Source organism: Macaca nemestrina, assembly GCF_043159975.1.
Source record: "Macaca nemestrina isolate mMacNem1 chromosome 13 unlocalized genomic scaffold, mMacNem.hap1 SUPER_13_unloc_1, whole genome shotgun sequence".
Classification (NCBI taxonomy): Eukaryota; Metazoa; Chordata; class Mammalia; order Primates; family Cercopithecidae; genus Macaca; species Macaca nemestrina.
This window is the reverse complement of record NW_027257576.1, coordinates 182,301-209,204: the sequence shown is the minus strand read 5'-3', so window position 1 is coordinate 209,204 and position 26,904 is coordinate 182,301. Positions and strand designations below refer to the sequence as shown.

The 26,904-nt window shown below is 47.7% G+C and overlaps 1 long non-coding RNA gene across 3 annotated transcripts in view; it reads right to left on the bottom strand.

Annotated features, from left to right (window-relative positions):
* Nucleotides 1–26,904, bottom strand: part of LOC139361167 (uncharacterized) — a 205,484-nt gene that overhangs the window by 106,522 nt on the left and 72,058 nt on the right. For 2 of the 3 annotated variants that reach the window (XR_011618719.1, XR_011618718.1), the window contains exons 2-3: nt 21,161–21,278; nt 20,328–20,434 (exon numbers count right to left, since the gene is read on the bottom strand). The exons of the other annotated variant lie outside the window; for it this stretch is intronic. This is a non-coding gene — a long non-coding RNA (uncharacterized lncRNA). The remainder of the gene's footprint in view (nt 1–20,327; nt 20,435–21,160; nt 21,279–26,904) is intronic. 3 annotated transcript variants of the gene reach the window in all.

Here is a 26,904-nt window from a genome sequence, read left to right as displayed (position 1 = left end):
TGATCAAGTTGCTGCTTTCTTCATTACAATCTTGTATATCCTTCTAACACGGCTCAAAATGTTTACATTTGAACACACCTCGAGTATAACAAAAAATAAAGTGCCTGTATTTCACAAACGAGCAATTTCCAGTAAGGCTGCATCCTGCTCTAGTTAATCCTTTGACAACGTAAAACTGAGCCTTCCTGACACAGCACTGACACATGGTACAAGAAGAATGACCTCCAATTAAATCGCTAGATTTAGAGAACACGTAAATATAGTTTATCACTAATTCACTAGCCATTAGCAAGATTTTAAAGGAAGAAAAATCATCAGGACTGTAACTAGGAATAAAGGCAAAAATAAACATGAAGAAATTAGTCACGTTTAAATCAATACCCTTTCTGTGAGGCCGTAACAAAGTATACACAGCAGGGGCACAAACTGTCATGCTGAACTGTCACCAAGCTCTCTATGAAGGTAGTAAGAGCGTCCCAAGTCGCAGAGCCTCGTCTTCCTATTTAAACCCTAAACAGCCAACACCACTCAGCATGCAGTGAGAGCTCTGAAAGCTCAGAGGAATGCATGATGGGATGAAGGGCCCTAGCCCTGCCATCACCCTGCTGCTTATTAAAAATATAAAACAAACCCCTGCCTTCAAGGTGCCCAGATCTAACTAGTACAAGGTTTTGCTTTTAACAAGTTAACTACGAATGATGAAGACTCTCAACAGCTGTGTGAAATGTAAGGCAACCTCATAAGAGGAACTTGGCTGAGACTAAACCCAGAGATGGTTTTTTAACTACAGAAGAGGAAAGAACTGAAGAACCTTACAGAAAGTTGACAGCAATTTCTATTTCTCTATGGTAGAACCTGGAATTTACCTTTGAGACAGACTGCCCTTCTGTTCTGAAAAATCAGATTATTCTTGCAATCCTCCATCAGGACTGAAATTCCCAAAGGCATGGAAAACCAAGTACTAATTTTAACCCTCACCCCCCCAAAAAAAACTACCTATGATCTTAGATGTGAGATTTAGTATTCTCAAATTCCAAATTTGGAAATATTTTGCACAAAGTCCTTATTTTCCCTGTTTACTTGAAAGCTCTCTATTCTTTTGTCCTAAACATCTTCCTTCTCATCCTTCCAAACAATATCTGAAGATGAACTTACATATCGTTTTCAACGTTACAAAGAAGATACTACATTTGTCATGAACTGTTTATATTCACAGCTCTAGGAGGGATTTTGCTACATTGTGAGGAATAACACGAGGCAGTTAATACGCCACGAATAAAGAACAGTAGAAAGTGGACACATTTCCTGATGAGTGCCGATTTCTCATTGAGCTGCTGACAAAGTTATAATACAGAAAGCTAGACAGCTGCTGTGTTAGTTCTACCTCACTTAAGTGACCGAGTCATTGTTGTTTCGGTTCCCTCTCTCGTCTGGGGATGAGACACACCTCACAGAGCTGTTTATGATTTCAGGAACACACACATCAATGAAGTGACTGTTCCTAAATCATTGCAAAGGGTAGAGTAACCTGCCAAATTTCAACTAGGTTGTAACAAACAACTGTTTTCATCCTACACGCTCCGGTGCCAGCAAGATGGTGCGTTCTCGGATCCCTGCGGGAGCCCTATTCCTGGTGCCATAGAGCGCACACACACATTTACATCCACATAATGTACGTATATGGCACACTGTAACACGTGTACCTGCATAGAGCGTACACACATCCGAATACGTAGAGTGTACATAAGTGCACTACGTGCATACAGAGTGCACACACATCCAGATCCATGTAGGGTACATGCATAGAGTGTACACACATCGAAATATATATAGTGTACAAACAAGTTCACTATGTGTGTACAAGCACAGAGCATACACACATCCATATAGCAAATGTACATAGGTATGCTAACATGTATGTACATGCAGAGCATGTACACACGTCTATATGCATACAGTGTACACAGGTATACTATAACCTGTATGTACATGCATATGGCATACACATGCACATCCGTATGTACACAGGTATGCTATTTGCTATATGTATACACATGCATATAACATACATTCTTATCCAATGTACGTAGGTGCACTACAGCATGCATACACATGTGCAGTGTACACATATGCACATGTATACAATGTACATCAGTACACTAACGTATAAAACGTATACACATATGCGATAGTGTACATACATATGCAGCATGTATACGTATTATTGTGTACATATCCAGAAGTTTATTCAGTGTGCATAGTGTACATGCATGCTTGTGTGCACATATGTATATATACATCTGCAGAAATAATGTGCACATACCCACATGGTGCACGTACACAGGTATGTATATGGCATTAAATACATGCATGTATGTACACATGTAGAACAGATAGGTGTCCAACTAGTGTGCATATAATCATCCCCGTAGATACACACATATACACATGTACATGCATGCCTACAGCATGCACGTGTGTAGGACACAAATGTAGTGTACATACCTATACACTGTAAATACATGCAGTGGAAATACACGTAGTATGTGTACACCACATACACACATGTACATTTATACAGTACACATACACCGAGACCCAGAACGGGTCATGAGTATTAACACGGCGCAAACGCTTCCAGTTCTACCTAAGTGAATTTTTTTCAAACTATAATAGAACTCATATAAAAAGGGTTTTTAAGGAAATCAATACAGCTAGTGACAAAAACAGTGGGAAGGGCACAACCACTTTCCCTCAGAGTTCTGGGCCTGACCGTGGAAGTTCAGAGGTTTCCTAATGCAGTACACATCAGAACTGACTCACAATGAAGCACTCCTTAAAAATTAAAAATGTGTCCTCATGTTTTGGCCTTTGAGACAAAGCCTCTTAGTTAATCGAGTTCTGACTGAATTTGACTCACAGTACTCTGGCAGATTCTTCATTTTCTGGTGAGACAGACGAATGTCCCAGGGTGAGGGCAATGCCAGCCGTTTCAGGGTCAGCTTTTCGAGGAGCGAAGTCTGGCAGAACACAATCCAACACCATAGTAGGATCCCCCACCCAGCCACTTAGACGCTTTCTGGTACTTACTCTGTCTGCTTGTTTCCCTTTCTTGAATTCAGCTGGGGGGAGAAAAAAAACCAAAAAAAATCAAAACCGAAAACAAACAGCCCATGTGTTTGTGTGTCTGAAAAGTGAATACATCCACATCCAACTTTCTAAATGATACACGGCAGGTGTTGATGGTCACCAACCAGTGGCCACTGTTGACAAAATACAAAGTCATCTGCAAACATGAACGAGTTTCTAGGAATACAAAAGTCAAGGGAATTTACTTCACATATTAAAGCTCTCAAGGGTGCTCATCAAAAATATATTTAGAGGTTTTCCTTTCAAGTTATTTTTGAAGATTTTTAAGTTGCAATACTTAAAAGCCTCTGGGAAAAGAAAGGATACAGGTATCTGGAAGATTTATACTAAATGATTTTCATGTCTTTTTGATAAAGTTAAATAAGGTCAGCCTTGAAGTAATGGCTTCCACTACTCTGAGGCTGTGGATGGAATCCACACCACCACCAGACAATTGAATAAACAGCAAGGCTGCAGCACACACAGGACACAGGCAGTGAGCCAGCCTGACTAGTTGTCAGCTTCTGGGTCAGTTCTACCCAGTTCTGGCCAGGCCCCACTGGAGATGAAAACCTGCCCTTTAGAAGCCTTCAAACCCCACCTTTCAAAATCTAATCCTCTTCAACTGAGGCCCAAGTCCAAAAATCTACTGACATCTTAGCCCGCGTTAGGCCAGCTGTCCCCCAGCCTTTTTGGCACCAGGGATGGGTTTCATGGAAGACAATTTTTCTGGGGGGTGGTTTTGAATTGCAACTGTTGCACCTCAGGTCAGGCAGCGGATCCTCATAAGCAGCACCTCCGAGATCTCTCACAAGCAGTTTACGATAGGGTCCCAGCGCCTAGCAGAACACACAGCTAATGATAGGGTCACAACACCTAGGAGAACATGCGGCTTATGATAGGGCTCCAGCACCTAGGAGAACAGGCGACTTAGGAGAGGGTCCCAGCACCTAGGAGAACAGGTATTAAATGAGTTGGCAAAGCCAAAATCCACCGGATCTACCACTCCAAAGCAAACATACACCACTGCCCAATATTGATGTGAGCCAAAAACAGGGAAGTCCTGAGGGCCCACACTGACCACAGCCAGACACCACTTCTGCAAGAAGCAAGCACGCACCTAGAGATCACCAGTGATGACCCAGGAGAGCAGCTTTGAGCAGAGACAAAGGTGAAGGAGAGGCACATGGGCCAGGGTGCTGGGTGTGCCCGTCTTTGTGACCTCACTGAGATTGCTGACCTCTGGCCCTTGGTGTCCCTTCCTGTGGAGGTAGCAGCCCCCAAATCCCTGCCTCCCTTCAGCACTGACTGAGGCGGCCCTGAAGTCTCCCCAGGGCTGAGACTGTTTCTAAATCCTGTTAACTGCACACCCACATGAAAAACAAAAAACAAAATATCAAGTATGCAGACAGGAAAATAAAAATACGTGAATCCTCCCTTATTCAACAGGCATTTAAAAAGTAACAGGAAAATTGTGATAGTCTTTAAACAACCACCAGCTATCACGTCCTCTTGAAATGTTTTAGCTAATCAGGAACATCTTTACCAAGCACTTGTGTGTTCAGGAAATCAGTTGACAGGTCCCAAATAACCTCGGAGCCTGCGACCTGACCCCCACTCACGCACATCACCTCTCCAGAGGAACGTGTCCTGGACACCTTTCAAATGGTGAGGAACAGGAACAAGGGTAGCTTTCCCTCAACACCACAAAACAAGCTCGACCCCGAGGAGCCCGGAGAACAGCGACGTTTGTTTAGATGCTTTCCCACTGTCCTTGTCAGAGCAAACATTCCCATCCCACACCGCCCAGTGTTTAACTCTCCCTGGGATACCAGCAGCCGTCAACCCTCAACAAGCTGGAAACAGAGGCCAAGCTGATAGGAGGCCTCTCTCCATTCCTTACTGAATTCGCTCAGGACACGGATGTTCCCAAACACATATGGCCCCGAGTATTCCACACCTGGGGAACATTCAAACAGCAGACTCTGCAAAGACGTTCCCCTAAAGAGAAACTCAGTTTCTAACTTCCCTTAGGGAAAAACAGGAGACCCAGAACTTTCCAGAAAATCAAGTGTGAGAGGAAGACACTCACCTCTGGCACTTCCTAAACCTGCCTTCCCGCGGGTGCTCAGGGATGTCCCCGCGACAGCCCCGTCCACCCAGGACGGCAGCAGGGCTCAGGCAGCCAGCACCTGGGCAGCTGGCGAAGCAACCCCAGGGTGAAAACGCCATCCCAGGCACCACTTCCCGGAGCCCCTCAGCAAGAAAAACAGAGGTGGGACAGAACCGAGGGCTGACTCGAGGCTGGGGAGCCACAGACCCGCACAGCTCAATCATCGGACATGCTCTTCTGTGGACAGAGCCCAGGGAGAGGCCAGCACAGAGACCCTCGTGCCGGCTCCACAGGACAGCGTCCTCCAGGGCTGCAAGTTTGTGATCACAGCTTCAGAATTTGGTTCCAGAATCTTCCGGAATCAAAGACGCACCAAACTGTAAAGCTGCCAGGACAGCAGGGCCCAGGAGCAGGCTCAGGGGAGGACCACTTAGAAACCCCACACACAGCATACACGTGTGCATGCTTACTCCACACATGCCACCGCTTCACCCAATAGTATACACGCAAACGCATGTATGTACTCCATACACACCCTCAAATACACTCACCAAATATGATGCGTGTACACACTCCACACACACCCTCAAATACATACGACACACATGAACATGCTCACTCCACCCACACCTGCTAAATACACTCAACCACACATGCACAAACGTGACACACGTGCACACTCATTCCGGACGTCACACCCCTCACCAAGTACACAGGTGCACACACCTCCAAGTTCAGAACCTGTAGACTCCACAAGCTTTGGTTTCCCCCACTGTTTCTCTCATCACATGAGATCCACACACAGGTGTCATTTACTGACATCTAACACCCGGGGAGGCCCTTAGACAGAACTGCAGTCACAAGTCGGCTTCATTCAGGCATTCATCACCAGCCTCCTGAAGCCACCTCCTGTCCCCAGGGGGAGCGGGGGCCGAGACCGGAGACGTCTCTGGGCTTACAGATCCCCAGGCTGGCAACCCAGCGAAATGAGGAGGGCTGGGCCACGGCCCTGGAGGGAGACGGGTACTGGCTCAAGTATGCGGAACATGAGTCCTCATTTCCAGACAGTGTCACCTACGACAGCGTCAGGTGAAAGCCAGTGGTTTGGCATTCCTGGGATAGACAGTTCTGGAAATACAAGGGAAGCTTTTTACTCCTCCCCTCTGAACACATGAGGTCCATGGTCCCCTCACATCTAACACTGGGAATCCGAATCGGTGACTCCTTGTCCACCTGAGGACCACCCAAGAGGATCCACACACCTGCTACAACAGCAGCACCGCACCTGGTCTGCAGGGGAGCAAAGCAAATCCCACCTTTATGACTAAAACTGGATTACCCTGACACTGGCAGCCTGCAGTGTGTGTATCGTCAAGCCCCCACGTCTGTGCCACCTGCAAGAGGAACACAAGCCCTTAGTCCCAGGTTCTCAGGACGGCCTGTGAGGTAGATGCTGGCACCTTCCCATCTCCCAGGGGAGAGGAGAGAAGGCCACGGTCAGGGCTTGCATATCAGGAGGGTCGGGATTCAAACCCCATCTGCCTCACAAAGCAGCCCTTACCATTCAAGTGACTTCTATCATCAGCCTTAAAATGTACCACAGTTACCAGCAATTCTGAGTGCTGTTCCTTGGGACATCATAAGCAAACATTTTGTTAGAAAGGTTTTGCCAAATCTGCTTTCAAAATCCTATGCTATGAAATGACTAATGAAAATTTGAGCTATGAAATAAAGTACATAGTTAAATGAATCCCAAAATGACTATCGCGAAGGAAGTTTTAACTTGAAGTGAAAAATATCCTCCAAATGACATCAGCCAGAATTATCTTCAATCATTACTGATCCCATACGCTTCAGGAATTATACAGCATCATCTCAGATATGAACTTAAAACCATTAGCTGAATGCACATTTCAGCACAACCAAAGTTCTGCTATAATAAGCAGCACAGGCGTCTCTGGAGAGGATTTTAATTGGGACTACAAACGATGTGCACGATCGTGGTAAGAGGTTTCATGCTGGCTGTTCTCCAAGGTGCGACACAGAGAAACACCACTAACCTCAAAGACACCTGCTGCTTTGTAATGAGATGAGAGACGATGTGGACGGACTACTGTAAATATTCGAAAAGGAGAAACAATGCAAGGAAAGAATCGTATCAGTTACCCTTTACATTCTTAGAAAAAAACGATTTTTCTTTTGGGATGATTTTAAAAGAAAATGACATTTCTGGATTTTTTTTAACTTTTCTTTCTGAGACAGGGTCTTGGCTCTGTCGCCAAGATTGGAGTACAGTGGAGCAATAGCAGCTCACTGTAGCCTTAAGTGATCTTCCCACCTCAGCCTCCAGAGTACCAGGGACCACAGGCACGCACCACCACACTCAGCTAACTTCTGTTATACAGATGGGGTCTTGCTATGATGTCCAGGCTGGTCTTCAACCCCTTGGCCTCAAGTGATCCTCCTGTCTTGACCTCACAAAGATTTAGCCTAAGCGACCATGTCTTATCGGAAAACAGACATTAGAGCAAATGCATTTCTGTAAGATTTTCTACCTCTTTTCACTGGAGAAAAAGGTAACTTGCCTCCAAGGGTCGGAGACAAAGACGTTACTGCAGACAAGAGCGCTGTGCATCCCGGGAACCGCTACACCACGAGGCACGGCCGTGCACACTGGACGCAGGAGTAACAAACGAGGCTAGCACAGGCCGATGCTGGCCCTCTCCAGAAGCAGGCCTATCCTTCCTCCTCTCCTCAGCCCCCTCTCCCTTCAGGCCTCAGTGGCTGCTGACAGCGGAGAGGCCACAACTAGAGGAGGCTCTCAACTCCACCAGGGACAGGAGTCCCGGACGCTGGGGACTCAACTGCTGTCCTCCGCATCCACCTCCTTCTGGTCCAGCCTTCTCAGGAGCCAGGCGTGGCCACTTTGACCCTCTTTTCCCTTCTGTGGCTCCTACAAAAAACCAGTCAGAGAGCCCAGGCTGCCTTGCACTCCAGGGATACCTGGCACAGGCCCCCTCCATGTCCTTATCCAAGCTCCTGGGGCCAGAAGGGTCTTGCAATATTTCACTTTCCAGTTGACCATCCCCAGCCTGAAATCCAAAGTGCTGCGAAGAGCATTTCCTTCGAGTGTCATGAGGAAGCTCAGAATGTTTCAGGTTTTGGAGCATTTTGGAGTAGGGACTCTCAGCCTTAATTTGAACCTCTTCAAGGAAGCCACACACTGAAGCCCCCGATGTCCACCCTACACAATCCCAGCACACCATCTGAAGTCCTCAGCAACAGATTTTCTTTCTTCAAAAATAACCACAAGTCACAAACTCACACGCAATCACAGAAGGGGGTTGTGGACACCCACACAGATGATGAAATTTAACTGTCACATTTTTACCTAGGTAATTTAAAGTCATTCCTCAAAACACACCTGTTTTACTGAGTTGCATTTTAAGGTGAACACACACAAATCATTTCAGGGAAACAAACGTCACTTTGGGCTGCGTGTGGTTTCTTGACTCCCGTGAATAACTCAGCGTTCACCCTCACTTCTGGATAAGGGAGACGATGCAAAGAAAACTGTTAAAACAAAGACATGAAAACAAGTTTAAGAAGGGTTTGAAAGGTTCCTCCTGTCCTCCTGGAGGGGAGACGAGGATGCCTGGAAAGCTCACGGGGGACAGGAGCACAGCCTCCTCGGTGTGTCATGGACGCTGCCTCACCAAGGGGAGAGGATGATGCCTGGAAGGCTCACAGGGGTGGGAGCACAGCCTCCTCAGTGCTTTCCACACTCAGCAGCTTCAGAAATTCCTGCAGAAGCAGAACACATCATGAGAACTGAGACTGGAACACCCCAAAGAAAGGGATGAGGGGTCAAAAAAAGCATTCGATCATTACCAAGGAGCGCGGGCATGAAGCCGCTTCAAAGACCGTGTGAGAAGTCACTCATAGGCGTTTCAGAAAATAAGGGTAGTGCGAGATTGCTCGATCAGCTCAAACAGGCTGCCGTCCCTCAGGCCATGAAGTCCCTGAGATGAGCCTGTCACTGAGCAGAAGTCACTCGCATCTCTGCCAGAGAAAGTACTACAAGCTGACACATAACCTCATGAAACCTAGGCTTCAGCCGGTCAACAGTGAGTCTGACATGGTACATCCCTCCAGATAGTTAAAGACCCCAGGGGTTCATCGGACAACCTCGAAGGGCTGTGTCTGTCCAGCTCCTTTTCCAAGTTCTGGATGATTTTTCCTAATGCACTATAAGCAGCATGTTCCAATAGAGATGTAATTAACTGGATGGGTGTCCTCTTAATTTTGAAATTAGAAACACACTTGGCCAGGCACGGTGGCTCATGCCTGTGATCTCAGTACTTTGGGTGGCTGAGACAGCTGGACTGCTTAAGTCCAGGAGTTCAAGTCCAGCCTGGGCAACATTGCAAAACTCCATCTCTACAAAAAATACAAAACTAAGTCAGGCATGGGGACACATGGAACATGTGCCTGTGGGTCCTGGCTACTCAGGAGACTGAGGCAGGAAGATCACTTGAGCCTGGGAGGTTGAGGCTGTAGTAAGCTGTGCTCACACCACTGCCTGGGCAACAAAAAGGTTTTTTTGCCTGTCTCAAAAAAACCAAAGAGAAAAAGAATTATATACCTGACTAGGCCAAAATAAAAGAGGCCTTCGCTGCCTACATAAAGGGCTTTCAGAATTCACTTCCATCCTTAGGAAAGGGGGCCAACACCAGGCTGTGTCCCTTAAGATGCCCTGTCTCATATGGGAAAAAAAATCAAGAGAAATCAAATAAAGGCCATAAAATACATCAGTTTCAACACTAAAATTTGATAGTATGCTTTAAATTGAAGATGAGTTAAGTCACATTTCCAAACCTCTGAAAGCACGGTTACTGGGAGGGAATGGTTTGCAACACACAAACGCAGCTCTGTAAAAGTGCCCAGGCTGGATGAAGGCTCAAACGTCAGTGCAAGGAGAAAGTCTGAACAAACTCTCTCCTGCCCTGCTGCTGTCCTCTTCCAAAACACACTGTTTATCTGTCAGTTTAGAACAAGGCCTAGGGAGGTGGGAGGCAGGCCTGGGAGGGTCACCTAGCATCCAAGCCCCTCATCCACACAACTGCACGAGGCTGAGCTGAGCAGTACACACAAACACAACTAATTCTCCCCAAAAAGAAGACGGAAGGCAGCACACTGCCATGCCAGGCACCCTGCAGATGAGAAGATTGAGGGGAGCCAGAGGTACCTTTAATCTTGCTTGCATGGTGGAGGGAGAGGAATAATGCCACTCACTTGAGTGTTGCACAATTCTTTCTAGCACTGAGTGGCAGAAAACAAAAATTATAGATGCTTCCTCAGATAAATGTTTCTGAAGAACTGAACATAAATTACGTTCAGGAAATAGCATTATGAATGTCTCAAGTGCTTCTGTTTTCAATAATCCCAGAGTAATTCTATAAACCCGGGAATCAGTCTCACCCAACTCCAGGATCACAGCCCAGGTGACGTGGGCACACATATCCTGAAGCTCCAATACTCAACTAAAGTGGGGCGAGTGAAAATGATCCTGGGTATAATTTACACGGACACAGGAAGGTGGCTGAGCCCCAAACCCCTAAACCAGGAAGACCAGTGTCCTTCAGGGGCCTCACCTCTGTCCTTTCGCAGCCTCTGGGAACCACCACTCTGCTCTCTACTGACACAAACGCCCCTCCCAAGGTACAACACCAGGAAGATCATCATTCAAAACTGAGGAACGTGGCAGAACAAAGCTGTCAGGAGATTTTAATCACCAACACCACTTGTTACATGACCCAAAGATGATTAAAATCCCAGGCCCTTCAAGACTGAATGCTATCTATACTTAAATGCATTTCATCACCATATTGGGGGTTATTCCTTTGTTATGCTGCAAATATATCCAACTGCTGTAAAAGGAAAAGGCAATTTGTTAACGAAGCTTCTTGGAGTGTCTCAACAGGCCTCGAGGTAGCATAAAAGGCAGGACTTCCTGGCAGAAACGCTCAGCTCTGAGGTCAGGTGGAGTTCTTGAGCACCAACCAAGGCAAAATAAGGTCGAAGACCACACCACACTTTCCTCAATCACATCTTCATTCCACCTTTCCTTCTATTTCTCACGACTTCACTGGGAGAAATTGTGCTAAAAGAAAATGGAAACACAGACATACATAGGAGACCCTACAGATGCTGAGAATGGGTGCAGCCATCACAGTCCGAATGTCCTTTCAGGGCCATCTGACCTGGCTGGGATCCAAGTATCCGAGGGCAGGATTGTATGTCAGACCCGTGAAGCCAAGATTACAGCCACTGAACGGCAGTTTTCCATCCCACGGAAACCGGCCTTGCTAGGGGCTTCCTCGGGGACCACCGACCTCAAGCCACCACCCGTCAACTACTTCAACTAACCTACATCATGGCAGAGGCCTCCCTAGGCAGACCAGCCCTGCCCAAGTCCTGCTTCATGGCAAACCCTCCAGACAAACGTCCTTGGCCTCTTCCGGGAGGCTGTGCTCGGAAGGTGCCCTCATTTACTTCTGTGGCTCTGAGACATTTAACTAGAGCCCAACACATTTCTTCCTGTTCACATAGTATTGAGTTGAAAGATTTTTATGAGTAAACTTTCACTGGGAAAAATACCATTTCAGGAGCCCCAGTGACCACAATGAAAATGTTTTTACCTTCCCTTACGTGACATCGGCAACGCCAGGTCCAGGAAACGTTCTGGATCTCAGATAATGGCAAATCCACTCATAGTAAGTCTTGGTCTTGTTTCACAAGCTATCAAATGCTGCCCAGAAGCAGGAAAAACCCCACAACGTGGCAGGGAGGGGCGACCAGCGTGAGTTCTAAGGCCAGACCACCCGGGTCTGCCGACAGCGTGGTGAGGGGCAAACAGTGCAGGGTCTAAGGCCAGACCGCCCGAGTCCCGCTGACAGTGTGGCTTCAGGAGTTTCCTAAACCCTCTGCTCTCCAAGTTTCATGTCAGAAAAATGCAGTGATAACCGTGTCCACCTCGTTTAAATATGTGTATATATACACACACATATATATATACTCCAAACCTACAGCCCTATAAAGGTCATTAATCCTAGTTATCCTCAAGGCATTGAGCGATCAATAATGAGCCATCCCCCTGGCTGCTGACCTGCCTCAGCCCCACCCTCCGGAAACCCCGCATCCACACCAGCCACACAGGATGAGGCCAGGGAAGGAGCAGGACTGTGTCTTGGGAACTTAAACTCTGGAAGCTGAGTTAAATCAGTGCCGCTCAAATCTTGTCACCAACTATCTTGTTAAATTGGGAGATTCCATCTCTGGGGATCTTGAAGGAACCTGAGGTTCTACATTGAGTGAGATGAGCACTCGTGCTGCAATGAGACGGCAGGGAAAGCAACCGAATCTGGGGTCGCAGCTGCCTGAGGCTTGGGTCCCACCGGGAAAGTGGCACCAGGGCCCTCAGGACTGTGGCGGAGTTCCCAGGAGGCAAGTCCCGGTGCAGAGACTCATGGACCCAAAGATTGCTCCAGGGCCAGGAGGGGCTGCTGCGCTGACAGCCACGAGGCAGGCAGCCTTCGAGCTCCTCCAGCTGCCATCCTGCAGGCAGGGAGGACAGTGCCCAGACCACCCTGGGGCTCCCCCCAGCCTGCCAGGCTGGTACTCTTACTCCAGCCACTGACAAGAGTCCCCATGTTGCAAGCTAGGTTGAAACAGTGCCTCAGGCCTCGGGGCACATGCACCCCCCTGCAGGGCTGGGATGGCTATTCCCACACATCCCCAACTCACAGCAAAACTTAAAAATGAAAGTTGGAAGATACAGCCAGGAAACCAATGCTCAAGAAGCAACTCCAGGGTGACTCTTCCTAGAGCTATTGCTATTGAACATCTTTAAAAACATTTCCAGGGTGACTTCCTAGAGCAATTGCTGTTGAAAATCTTTAAAATTCTTCATTTCAAAATTAGCTTTTATTACACTGTCTTCCCTATTCTACCAAGACTCTAGAAAACAAAACCATTACAATTTCCAATTCTATCTTATAGCAAGTTAGAAATACACGTTTCCTCAAAGGATTCTACATGTTTCCTTGGCAATATCCTTTCCACGCCCCGTACTACTGCCCACAACAGAGAAGGCTTTTCCAACCCAACCCAACCCAACCCAACCCAACCCAAGGGCCCTGAGACAGGCCCCTAACGAATTGTCTACAAACTCTTGAAACAGGCTTGCCCTGACAAATCATCTGCAAACTCCATCTTCCATTAAAGACAGTACCGAAAATGAGCATATTACCACTTTTTAAAAATTACTGTAAAGTGGACAGTGTTCAGTTCTGTGAATTTCGGCACAATATTCCCATAATCATCATCACACAAGCAGAACAGTCCAACAGCCCCAAACCCACTCACGGGGCCTCATAAGCATACCCTCCCATTCTCAGCAACCACCCTCTCCGTGTCCTCCCATGACTCGGGTCTATCTTTTGCGAGCGTTGTGGCAAAACACTCGCAAAATCACAATTTCCTGGGCATCGTGCTTGGAGGTGCACCCAGGGTGTCCTGTGATCAACAGCCAGGCCTCGGGGCTGCTGGGTATTTATTATTCCACATATGGCTGTGGCACATTGTAACCTGTTTTGGACAACCATAGACAGCGCTATTAACATCTGGGCACAGCTTTTCTTAAACATCAGATTCTGTTTCTCTAGGGTAAATACCCAGGATTGGGGTCACTGGGACCCACGTTTGTGTGAGTTCAGTTTTGTAAGAAACCGCCAAGCTGTCTGCACCGTGCTGAACCCCAGCATCGCACAGGAGTCCCGACTGCCCGTCCTCACCAGCACCTGGGGCTGTTGGAAGACCTTAGTCAGGCGGCTCCAGCAGGGGTGTGAACAAATTCACTGCGGCTTCGGTGCACATCTCGGTGCAACCAGTCATGCTGAAGGTCATTTCAGATGCTTTCGGGCCATCCTCCCGTCCTTCTCAGCGAAGCATCTGTTCAGGTCTCTTCCGCTTTTAAGTCAGGTGGTTTGTTCTCTGTCATGAGCCGTGGGAGTCCTGTGCATTCTGGATACGAGTCCTTTGCCGGCTGCATGGTTCGTAGACATCTTCTCCCCATCTATCGAAAATGTGTCTCTTCAATTCCCTAGGGGTGTCTTTTATATTAGAAGTTTAATTCTGATGAGTCTTACCTACTTGTTTTCTTCCTTGATTATGGATCACGGTATGGCTAAGAGCTCTCACCCTAGGTCTCCACAATTTCCCTTTCTTTTGTAGTTTGGTATTTTACATTCAGGCCTATGGTCCACCTTAATTTTCATACAGGAATTTCTCCCTGTTTTCACTCTTTTGCATACAGCTGTCCCATAATTCCAGCACCATTTGTTGAAAAGACTCAAATTCCACTGAACTGCTTTTGTGTCTTTGGATCTGTTCTGGACTCCACTCTGTCAGCTGACCCGTGTGTCCATCCTGAGCATAATTTATGACTTTAGTGGCTGTCTCTGTGAAAAAAAGTAACTCTGTCTGGAAGCAAAAACTACATTAGAAGTGCTCTAAATAAGATTCTTCCTGTTGTCAGGAGAGCAAAGCCACTGCCCTAAGCAGAGGTGAGGCCTCAACAGCTCCCAGGCACAACCTTAACACACAATGGGGAAGGGAATTCATTTCAAGGGCCACAACGTGAGACCAGCATAGCCATGAAAACTGCAATAATTTCACAACAGAATGAAATTCATAAAGAATTGCTGAGAAGCGTGTGATAAGTTACATAAATCACTGTTCCTTAAATTCTGACGGTTGACTAGAACAGAAATAGCTTCACGGTACAGTTCAAACAGAAAAAGCTAGGTAGGGGTGGTTTCCACACCACACAGGGCCTGCAGGAAAGGGACACTCTTCCTCTAAATGGGAGATCCCGGGAGTGATGTGATAAACCATGGTGAGAGGCAAGGAATTGTGCAAGCTGGACTCGCGGCCTTGGCCCCACCACGGAGCCTGTGTCCATGAACGACGAGGCTCAAATGTCAGGCTGGGGCAACCGAGGCAGTTATCAGGGGACAAGAAAACGAGCGCACGGTGGAGGCAAAGGTCTGATATCGCGCGGCAACTTCGAGTCCAGTGGGACAAACTGACTCAAAATACAGGTTTCAAACATCACCACAGAGAGCTATTCCTCGGCTCTGGAAAGGCTAAGTGACTAATGCCCACACTGAGCATCTGCTCCCAGAGACGACCCTGGTGACCTAAGGGCCAGCTGCTCCGAACCCGCCCCGAACCTCAGTGAGGAACTTTGTTGGTATCTTACAGCACATTGACATGTTCCCTTAAAATCTGGTATTTCATCAACAATGCAGGCGCCAGCTTTGACTCATACACATTTCGATTAAACAAGATAATTTACACCCTGACCGTGCCAGGTAAGAGGTTTACTACAATCTTTAAACAGAGCCAGAGGCTACAGTCTGCTCCTACACAACACCATGTCTCTACAAGTTCGACGAGTTTTTACTTTCCATGTCTTCACTTGCCTAGTGCTAGAAAGCAGATTAAAAACAGAAGGAACCCAGAAACACTATTGAATGAGACTCAAATATCTTGCAGTCATCATTGAGATGAGATGTTTATTAAACAGAAATGTTCTCCCCTGTAGAAAGCAGCACATATCAACACGCACCGATAACTGTCGCCAGCATTCCAGATCATCTTCCCTTCCATGGCCACAGTGCAGGGCAATGGACCACGCACACCTGCAGACCCACGGAAAGCGGGGTGACACGGCCGATTCTTGTAGCGAGCAGGCCAGGGTGCACTCAAAGAGCATCTCTTTCCAGAGGTCTGCCATGGAAAGTTACACATTTATTCCACGAGTTAATGGCACTGCACCGAACATTTCTGTAAGAGTCTCTAAGCAAGTATTTCCTTCTGCCTACAATGGCCCGACACAAACTGAAAAAGCTCTTGGAACTGCCAAAGACTTCAGTATCCCCTTAACTATTGTCATGCACATCCATGTGAAGAGACCACCAAACAGGCTTTGTGAGTGCAACATGGCTGTTCATTTCACCAGGGTGCAGGCGGGCTGAGTCCAAAGAGTCAGCGAAGGGAGCTAAGTGTGGGGCCGTTTTATAGGATTTGGTTAGGTAAAGGAATATTAGTCAAAGGGGGCTTGTTCTCTGGCGGGCAGGAGTGGGGGTCACAAGGTGCTCAGTGGGGGAGCTTTTTGAGCCAGGATGATCCTGGAAAAGGAATTTCACACACACACAAAATCATCGCTTAAGGCAAGGACTGGCCATTTTCACTTATTTCTGGTAGAATGTTATCAGTTAAGTCCAGGCAGGGCATTTGCACTTTTGTGATTCTTCAGTTACTTCAGGCCATCTGGGCGTATATACGTGCAAGTCACAGGGGACGCGATGGCTTGGCTTGGGCTCAGACGCCTGACAACTATAGTCTTTACTTTTAAGGTGTGGGGTAAGATCATATAATCCCCAACTAGGCTCCTGATGCTGTGTGTGGCATCCAGCAACAGCACGTTCCATTCCTGGATTACATTTGACTCAAGAGTCCACAGTGAGAACGATTTCTGGTGAATGAAACACCAGGCAGGAGGGTGATTCCGCTGGGCAGCTCTTCACACACAGCCCAGGAGCTGAGGGGAGAGGAACAGGCCCACGCGCGTCCACCGTGCTCACGCCCCCTTCGACTACCCCCCACTCCTAGAGGCCCGGACCCAAGGGAAATCTGACCTGAAAATGGGCAAACCCTCACTTTGGCAGAGAGACAGGGACTCGGGGCCACAACTTGACCTCAGAGCAACACAAGTGCAGACACAGCACCCCAGGACACCCTCCCCACCCAAATTCAAGGAGGAAAACCAACGCCCCGCCCCCTTGCGGAAACCCCCGGCTGCTGGAGCAGACGCCTGCCGGCGTGTGCAGCCTCTCCCGTCCCACGTTCCGGGCTCAACACCTGTGCCTCAGCCCTGGCACTGCTCGCCACACCCACAGGTGTGCCAGGAGGGGCAGGTCCTAAGGTCTCCACTGCACCAAAGTCTGCAAGGCAAAGGGGCCGCTCCCTCCAGCAGGAGTCCAGAAGCACACACTGCACCAGCGTCAAGGCGTGAGAATTCTCCCCTCGGTCTCCGAGTCTCCAGTCTGTTGCCCGCCACGGTTTTCTGCCAACGGCGAGGCCCAAGCTGGGCGGCACATTTGGTTCTCACCATTTCCCTTGTCAAATCAATACTGCAAACATATCCAATTCATCCTGTCACTAAAAATGAAATAATCCGCCATCTCCATCACAGATGATGCAATCAGGTTTTCATTACCGGGTTTTTGTTTTGTTTAGTTTTTTGGTTTTTTTCTATTTTGAGATGGAGTTTCTGCTCTGTCGCCCAGGGTGGAGTGCAGTGGTGCGATCTTGGCTCCCTGCAACCTCTGCCTCCCGGGTACAAGTGATTCTCCTGCCTCAGCCTCCCAAGTAGCTGGGATTACAGGTGCCTGCCACCATGCCCGGCTAATTTTCATCTTTTCAGTACAGACGGGGTTTCACCATGTTCACCAGTCTGGTCTCGAACTCCTAACCTCAGGGGATCCACCTGCCTCCTTCTCTCAAAGTGCTGGAATTACAGGCATAAGCCACCACTCCCGACCATTACTGGTGTAATTTCTAAGCCACTCTCTCACACCCACTCCCTTTTTTTTTTTTTTTTTTTTTTTTTTTTTTAAGAACCAGCTTTATGCCTATATTTTTTCCAAGAGAACCAGTTACCCCATTTCAAGTACAAATAAGACACGGTGTTTAAAAACCAAAAATGCCCATTTGCACAGAAGTCTCCAAATACCCAGTCGATTTAAGCCTTGAGAATAAGATCAAGCTGTTGGCTGAATACAACTTCCCTTTCCATCTGTCTGCCTGTGAGTTAGACACAAGGATGAAGCCACGAGCTAGGGACATAAAGGCAGGAACCAAGGTAGCGGAGACTCCAAATAAAAGCTGGAAGACCAACACAAATGCACCACACCCTGCACACCCTCCTCTCCTTCCTTTTCAGAATTTCCAGAGGATGAAACAGGGACCTTCTCAGACGTCCCACGATGCAGGCGGCCAGAGGGGAAGGCGGCGGCAGCCTGAATGAGGCGACCGGGAAATCACATTCCACAAACAGAAATTCTCCATGTGCTTTACATCCTCTGTCTCTGAAGAACTATGCCAGGCTAACAGTCGCTAGAAAACCGCATTCAAGTGTCATTTCCCATTTCAAGCAAAGAAAACAGTGGTGGGGCATGAGGGAAAAACATAGCCATGTGTTCTGGGCTATTAAAATAAGGTTTTTTCTGTTATAAACGTATAATTTTACATTCTCAGATTTCTGTATAATTGATATGCTTCCTAATTAGCAGACATAGTAATAAAAAGTGAATTCCAAGTGTAAGATCGGAGGAACCGTTCACATGGCTTCAGGTTCTGCTACTGTGTTTCAACTTAAGAAAATGGTTCTGTGTGTTGGTAACAAGGCCTGAGAGTCTGTGTGAGAGTCTGTGTGGCTGTAATCAGGGTTCGTGTTGGCTCCCTAGCAGAGGATGTTACACTGTTACATTATCTTCTACAAAAAATCCTGAAAAAATGAAGGCTGAATAGACATACACACCCACCCAAAATAATCCAAATGTCCACCGATATGAAAAACAGATGAATTACGGCTTCCATCGTGGAATATTCTTCAGCAGTGAAAACAAACTATAGCCACAGGTGCCAACTAGGATAAAGACAACCTTTTAAACACGCTTAAAGTGAACTGACTAGGCCGAATTCCTTGATTACAGGCATCTGCTCCAAAAGGGTACTGTTATTAATCCTGTGATGTAGAATGATAGTTAGCAACCCTGTTTCGGGGCACATCTAGAAAAAAGCAAAATAATGACTACACAATTTTAAATTCTTTGTAAATTATAACTATTACTATGAAAATTCTAAAAATGTGAAAATCTTCCCAACTGTTATTGGACACGCTTCAAAATAAATACCCTGGCATTGCTTGCCACACCCACAGTTGTGTCAAAATAAATGAAAATATAGCCCAAGGTAGTAGAACTGAAACCTGAAGATGTACGAGCCGTCCCTGTCTCGCTATCTATACATCGGGTAGAAATTTAAGAGCAGGTAGTGACACTGCAATGCAAGGCTCAAACCAACTGGGTATTTGGAAACTTCTATGCAAAGTGGCATTTTCGGTTTTTAAACACGGTGTTATTTGTACTTCAAACAGGTAACTGTTTGGTTCCCTTGGAAAAAATATAGCCATAAACCTGGTTTTTTAAAAAAAATACGGGAGTGGGTATGAGAGAGAGTAGCTTAGAAATTTTAAAAGTATCAGCAGGGAGCAGTGGCTCATGCCTGTCATCCCAGCACTTTGAGAGGTAGGCCCAAGGGGCCTTTGAGGACACCGGTCTCCTCTGCTGCCTGCCTGCTGGACTGACCCCCCAGGACATTCACTGGGTTTCCACCCCTGTCTCATTCAACATCCCAAGGGTGGTCTTCATCCTCGTCTGGGGCTCAGCTCTGCCCCAATTTCCTAAATCTCTGCCTTCAGAGCCTGAAAACACCCACACCCAGGGTCACCCTAAGTCCAAGTTTACCCCAGAGGGTCCCAATTTTATGTTTTCCAGGCATCGCCTTAGTGATAATTTATCCTGTAAATTCCAACTGCCTTCACACCTCACCCCTGCTGTCTCCCAGCAGAACCCACTCAGATGCACATGCCCCAGACCCACACCCAGGTCTGTACATGCTGCCCTGCTCTACCCATGTGGGGACCACCTCTCTTTCTTGAGGAATCAGCTGGCGATCATCTCCTTGTGGAGGGCTGCCCTGACTTCCAACTCTCTCCAGCAAAGGCAGAAGCCATCCTCGGTATTTCCCCAAAACTCAGGCCAAGTATGAAGATGGCGCAGATGCTAGCTGTGCCTGGGATGCCATGGGCACGGTCCCCAGATACTCTGCACATGGCCCGGTGCACCGCCTGAACACAGCAAGTGCTGAAGAAACAAAACTGACGTGCACTGACCTCTGATAGGGCCTCCTTCACCATCCACATCTGTCTCCCCTCTGGACAGTAAAATCCACAAGACACGGAGGGCTTGTCTCACTCATCTTCAAACTCCCAGGGTCACCCTGGTAGGTAAAGGGGACTCAAATGTCTTCTGAAGGAAGCGGCTGGTTAGCTGCCAAGTTAAAGGGCCTCTGAAATTCAGAGCTCTGCATAGCAGTCCAGCACACTTTATTATGAATGACTCCAACCACAGCAGAAGTGGCCGTGGAACCAGTGCTAACCAATTCAGGGTTTGTTCACTGTTTCTCAGTTCATTATCACAACGCATTCTCACAGAGCAGCTGCGCACAGATCCTCAGACATCTACACAGAGTGGGACGATGGCGCCAAGTCACGTCAACGTCCTGTTGCAGACTGGGAGACAGCAGTCAGACACGGACCCAGGTAGAGCACAGACCTCGCGTTAAATCGGCTCCGTGTAAACAGCACTCCCTGCCAGGCCCTTTCCTATCTGCACAGCTTCTACAAATTCAACTCTCGCACCTGACACCTAAGAATACTGCACACCCCCATGTGAATCCCCTACTCACCTCCCAAAATGACCCGCCATGGCCGAGTACAAAAACTTTCAACATAAGGGAACTGGAGGGCATGTGGGGCTTTCTCGAGTCCCTGCTGCCTCCTGATGGGAGGGCCCAATGCTTCACACCCCTAGTGAAGGGCGGGTCTCTTCGGCCCCCCGGCTTTGACCTGGAGCTTAAATCAGCATTAACTAATTTCACCTTCCAGGACCAACTTCAAAGGCCTGCAAAGCCAGAGAAGGGAGAGGAGATGGAACACGCCCTCACCTCAGATCTGCTGCAAGCACACACTTCTCAGATGCGTCCCAAGGTGCACAGCGTGTCCGATGCCTGTTTCACATCCACCGACCTGCAGGTCTTCTATGTGGCATCAGCCTCCTGGGCACTGGGAACAAGAGGTATAATGGCAAGTCCCTTCTGCAGCAAAGCTGAGGCAAAGGGACCCAACACATTGGAACTGACCTTTTTCTGACAGTATCAAAACAGAAGGAAAATACTGTACAGTCAACTCCCCCTCACGCAGGTTTATTTACCTGTGACTCAGAGGCCATGACAGAGAACTTCAGGTTCTTACCGATTCCTATTTTCCCCATCCAGGAAGCCTTTGTTTTTAATATCGTACGAACTTGCCATTTTGTAGGCCAAAAACAGCAAATACTGGCAGTTTCCTACAGTTCAACTGAATAAAATATGATCATGGCCTTTTGTGAAACCATGAAGAAAAGGTGGATATCTCAATATGTGTTTCCAGACTGGCTTTGTTCCTGAAGCGGTAACTCTGTTCACTCAGGATATTAGACACTGAAGAATAAACATCAATATCCCACCAAGAAAACCAAAGGAATGAAATAATTTTGCATCCACCTTGGAACCTTTTTAGGACAAGGCAGGACACAAACTTCTAAAAAGCTGCAATTGTCCCTCTGTATACACAGGGACATGGATTCCAGAACACGCCCCGAGTTTACCCAAATCTACGTATCCACAGGACCCCACGGCCACCCTATGGAACCACATGTAGGAAACGTCGGCCCTCCACAAAGCCAGGTTTTTTCAGTAAGGGTTTGGTTGGAAAAAAAATTAACATAAGTGATCCTTCGAAGCTCAAAACCCATGTTGTTCAGGGTCAGCTGCATTTATTACTTGTGTCATATCTGAGGCCTGAAAGCCATCATTCTCGATACCTTAATGTGACGGTTAACAAACTAACTGTTCCGATTAGAAAGAGGAAAAAGCTTATTTTTAAGCTGACAATGAGAGTGGATGCGGCTACGGTGAACGGAGAACAGACCTAAGCAAGCACCAAGGCTGGGGTGACTGCCTGTGCTCAGACCCACCAGGGCCTGTTCTTCCATCTCCCTCTGCTGAAAGGGATAACCTCCTTCTCCCCCACGACTAAAGGGCCTTTTTAAAATATTCACACGAGAAGTGCTATGAAAAGTTGAAAGGTCACAGATAACATTTTTAAAAATAAACATTAACGTAAGCATTTAATTTTCGTATAAGGAGTAAGGAAAGGATCCAGCTTCAGCTTTCTACTTATGGCTAGCCAATTTTCCCAGCACCATTTATTAAATAGGGAATCCTTTCCCCATTTCTTGTTTCTCTCAGGTTTGTCAAAGATCAGATGGCTGTAGATGTGTGGTATTATTTCTGAGGACTCTGTTCTGTTCCATTGGTCTATATCTCTGTTTTGGTACCAGTACCATGCTGTTTTGGTTACTGTAGCCTTGTAGTAGAGTTTGAAGTCAGGTAGCATGATGCCTCCAGCTTTGTTCTTTTGACTTAGGATTGTCTTGGAGATGCGGGCTCTTTTTTGGTTCCATATGAACTTTAAAGCAGTTTTTTCATACGAACATTCATTCAAGATGGATTAGAGACTTAAATGTTAGACCTAGTACCATAAAAATCCTAGAGGAAAACCTAGGTAGTACCATTCAGGACATAGGCATGGGCAAAGATTTCATGTCTAAAACACCAAAAGCAACGGCAGCAAAAGCCAAAATTGACAAATGGGATCTCATTAAACTAAAGAGCTTCTGCACAGCAAAAGAAACTACCATCAGAGTGAACAGGCAACCTACAGAATGGGAGAAAATTTTTGCAATCTACTCATCTGACAAAGGGCTAATATCCAGAACCTACAAAGAACTCCAACAAATTTACAAGAAAAAAACAAACAACCCCATCAAAAAGTGGGCAAAGGATATGAACAGACATTTCTCAAAAGAAGACATTCATACAGCCAACAGACACATGAAAAAATGCTCATCATCACTGGCCATCAGAGAAATGCAAATCAAAACCACAATGAGATACCATCTCACACCAGTTAGAATGGCGATCATTAAAAAGTCAGGAAACAACAGGTGCTGGAGAGGATGTGGAGAAATAGGAACACTTTTATACTGTTGGTGGGATTGTAAACCAGTTCAACCATTATGGAAAACAGTATGGCGATTCCTCAAGGATCTAGAACTAGATGTACCATATGACCCAGCCATCCCATTACTGGGTATATACCCAAAGGATTATAAATTATGCTGCTATAAAGACACATGCACACGTATGTTTATTGCGGCACTATTCACAATAGCAAAGACTTGGAATCAACCCAAATGTCCATCAGTGACAGACTGGATTAAGAAAATGTGGCACATATGCACCATGGAATACTATGCAGCCATCAAAAAGGATGAGTTTGTGTCCTTTGTAGGGACATGGATGCAGCTGGAAACCATCCTTCTTAGCAAACTATCACAAGAAGAGAAAACCAAACACCGCATGTTCTCACTCATAGGTGGGAACTGAACAATGAGATCACTTGGACTCGGGAAGGGGAACATCACACACCGGGGCCTATCATGGGGAGGGGGGAGGGGGGAGGGATTGCATTGGGAGTTATACCTGATGTAAATGACGAGTTGATGGGTGCTGACGAGTTGATGGGTGCTGACGAGTTGATGGGTGCAGCACACCAACAAGGCACAAGTATACATATGTAACAAACCTGCACGTTATGCACATGTACCTTAGAACTTAAAGTATAATAATAATAAATTAAAAAAAAAAAAAACGTAAGCATTTAACAAGCCCATTACGATTTAAAGGAAAAAAAAAAAACGGTATTAAGTTCCTGAGTGCAGGGGCTCATGGCCGTAATCCCAGCACTTTGGGTGGCCGAGGTGGGCGCATCACCTGAGGTCAAGAGTTTAAGACCAGCCTGGCCAACATGGTGAAACCCCTTCTCTAACGAAAATACAAAAATTAGCCAGGCATGGTGGCGGAAGCCTGTAGCCCCAGTTACTTGGGAGGCTGAGGGAGGAGAATCACTTGAACCCGGGAGGGAGAGTTTGCAATGAGCCAAGATCGTGCCATTGCACGTCAGCCTGGGCGTTGAGTGTGAAACTCCATCCCAAAAAGAAAAAAAAATATAAAGTTTTCCTTCCAATGAACCTATCATTCAGCCACCGAGGTATCCTATAGCTACTTATTCAGCCATGAGATACACCACAGGCGATATAGGCGAACAGGACACAGTTCTTCCCTTCAAGAAGGCTGCACCCTCAACAGAACGGAGGCACATACTCCGAATGGAATCAGCATAGGGAACAGATGCTGCTGCAGGTTGAACTGGCTGCACAGAGCACCCACTCAGGTGTCTGAGAAACAAGGAGCCGCTGGTGCCATCACCTTCCATACCTGAGCTGGGACAGTGGGGAGCCTCTCATCACCAGGGACAAAGAGCCCCAGAACCACACAACGAGCTTACAAACTCACCAAGGCGATGACTGAGCAATGTGTGTGGAGTGATGCGAACACGCAGATGTCAGGGCCACGCGCGGCATTGGTTTTGTGCATCAACCTGAGCATGCCCGGGGTGCCCAGATGGCTGGTTCTGCATTATTTCTGTGTGAGATGCATGTTTGTCTCTGGACTGAGTGGAGACCCATCCTCGCCGGTGTGGGGGGCACGACCCTATCCCCCCAGGGCCCGAGTAAAACAGCAAGGCGGGGAAAACTGGGTTCACTCCACCTCTCTGGCTGATGGGCCAGTGACATCTGTCTTCTGCAGCCCGTGCTCCTGGGTCTCAGCTCCTCAGACCCTGGTCGGATCTGCAACCTCCGCTTCTCAAGTCTTCAAGCCACACCCTCTCAGGACTATAGCTTGCAGGCTGTGGGTCCTGGGGCTTCTTGGACTCTGTAGCCCCTGCAGCAGGCCTCGCCCTGGAGACACACGCACACCTGGCTGGCTGTCTCTCTGGAAGCCCTGACTAAAAGTCGCCCCTAAAAGTGGTCTTCAGGGTTTCTTTCTAGCCCTAAGATCCCAGCGCCCCTCCTACAATTCTAGGCGGAAAGGTGAACGGAGACCAATGGACAGAGGTGTGTGCGAGGACACGCCAGGCAGCAGCACTGGGCAGGAGGGCACTAACGCTCACTAAGCAAAGAATCAATGCTGCTTGCCACAAAAATGAGAGCAGTAAAGATTTCTTCAAACAGAAATGAGTTTGTTTCATGATTTGCTCTTAATACATAAGAAAGCATAAAAGTAGGCCTATTAACAATTACGTAAGTCTTTACAGGCCCTTGAACTACTTCTGTCCCTTTGTGTTTTTATAGAAAATAAGCCTGAGGTTAAAGAGAATAACGTCACTGGCCACAGCTGGGGCCACGCGAGGACACAGCTTATACCCCTGAGGTCCCTGGGTGCCCCATATCCTTCCCTTGCTATTTATGGAAATATGGGAGAAACCAGGAGGTCTGAGCGTGGACATGGCCGTGCTCCCAGGGGCCGAGGAAAGCACCCATCTGTCCAGTCTTCCCTCCACCCCGCGGTTTCCTCTTACTCAGACTCTTGGGCTGACGTGGCTCATGCACTCAGCAGCGCCATCATTAAACGTTTAGCTTTGCATCACGAGGGCCTCCTCTGGCCTCCTCTGACCACTCCTCAACTTGCAGTCAGCACTAGTCTGCAGGACACGCGTGGACAAAGTTGATGGATCACGGCCCCCAACGAGGAAGGTGCCAGGCAAGGAGTCGGAGAGCCGGGGATGGAGCAGCCCTCACCCAGGGAGGCGAAGGCCAACAGCGGCCACCACCGAGGGCCTCCCTTCCCACCCTGAGGGCAGCTCACCCAGGGAAGCGAAGGCCGACACCGGCCACCACTGATGGCCTCGAGGGCTCTCCCCACCCAGAAGGCAGCTGCGATCACATTTCCCATAGCACCAAGAGACCCCTGTATTGAGCACAAACCTTTCCAACCTTCGAATCAATAAGGAATCACAACACAGACATTCCCTCAATCCAAATGGCCAGCCCACAAAACAGACACGCAATTATACACATTTCTTGTGGGAAAATCAGTCAGTCCCTGGGGCCTCGCGCCAGGGGTGGGGGAGCATCATGGGGAGACGCCCCAGCCCCAGCCTGGTTCCTCCCTCTACAGCTCCTTTTCCCTCCTCTTCCCCCCACCCCTTCCCACCCCCTCCTAGCCTCAGAGGCTCCTTCCTCAAATTCTTTCCCCTTGATGAAGTCATTCATGCCCAAAATACAAGGCAAAGTCATGGGGGCTCAAGAGAAAATCCATACCGTGGCTCGCGTTTTAGATTCTCTTAAGTTTGAGAATAACCAAGCAAGAATCTTTGGCATGTGAATGTGGTCTGAAGGCATCTGAGCACAATGCCCGGCACTGGCCCGGAGTGGATCATGGGTGTCTCGGACATCTTCGCAACTCTACACCAATTATTTTGAAACACACCAGCAGAATAGAACCATGTGAATAGCTGCTTCTTAGTTAAAAGTAGGAAGAGACTCCAAAAGCTGCCCTCAAGGAACATCCTTCCCACCAGGAGTTTTCTGCATCGGGCCCTTCAGGCACAGGCAAGGCCCCCGGGCCCAACTCCCTCATCCCTGCGTCACAAAGCAGCAAAGACGGTGGGGAATAAAGCAAACGAAGGAGTCAGTCCCGCCCAAAACGGGCTCCAGAAGCCACAGCCACTCTCCCAGTGTGGG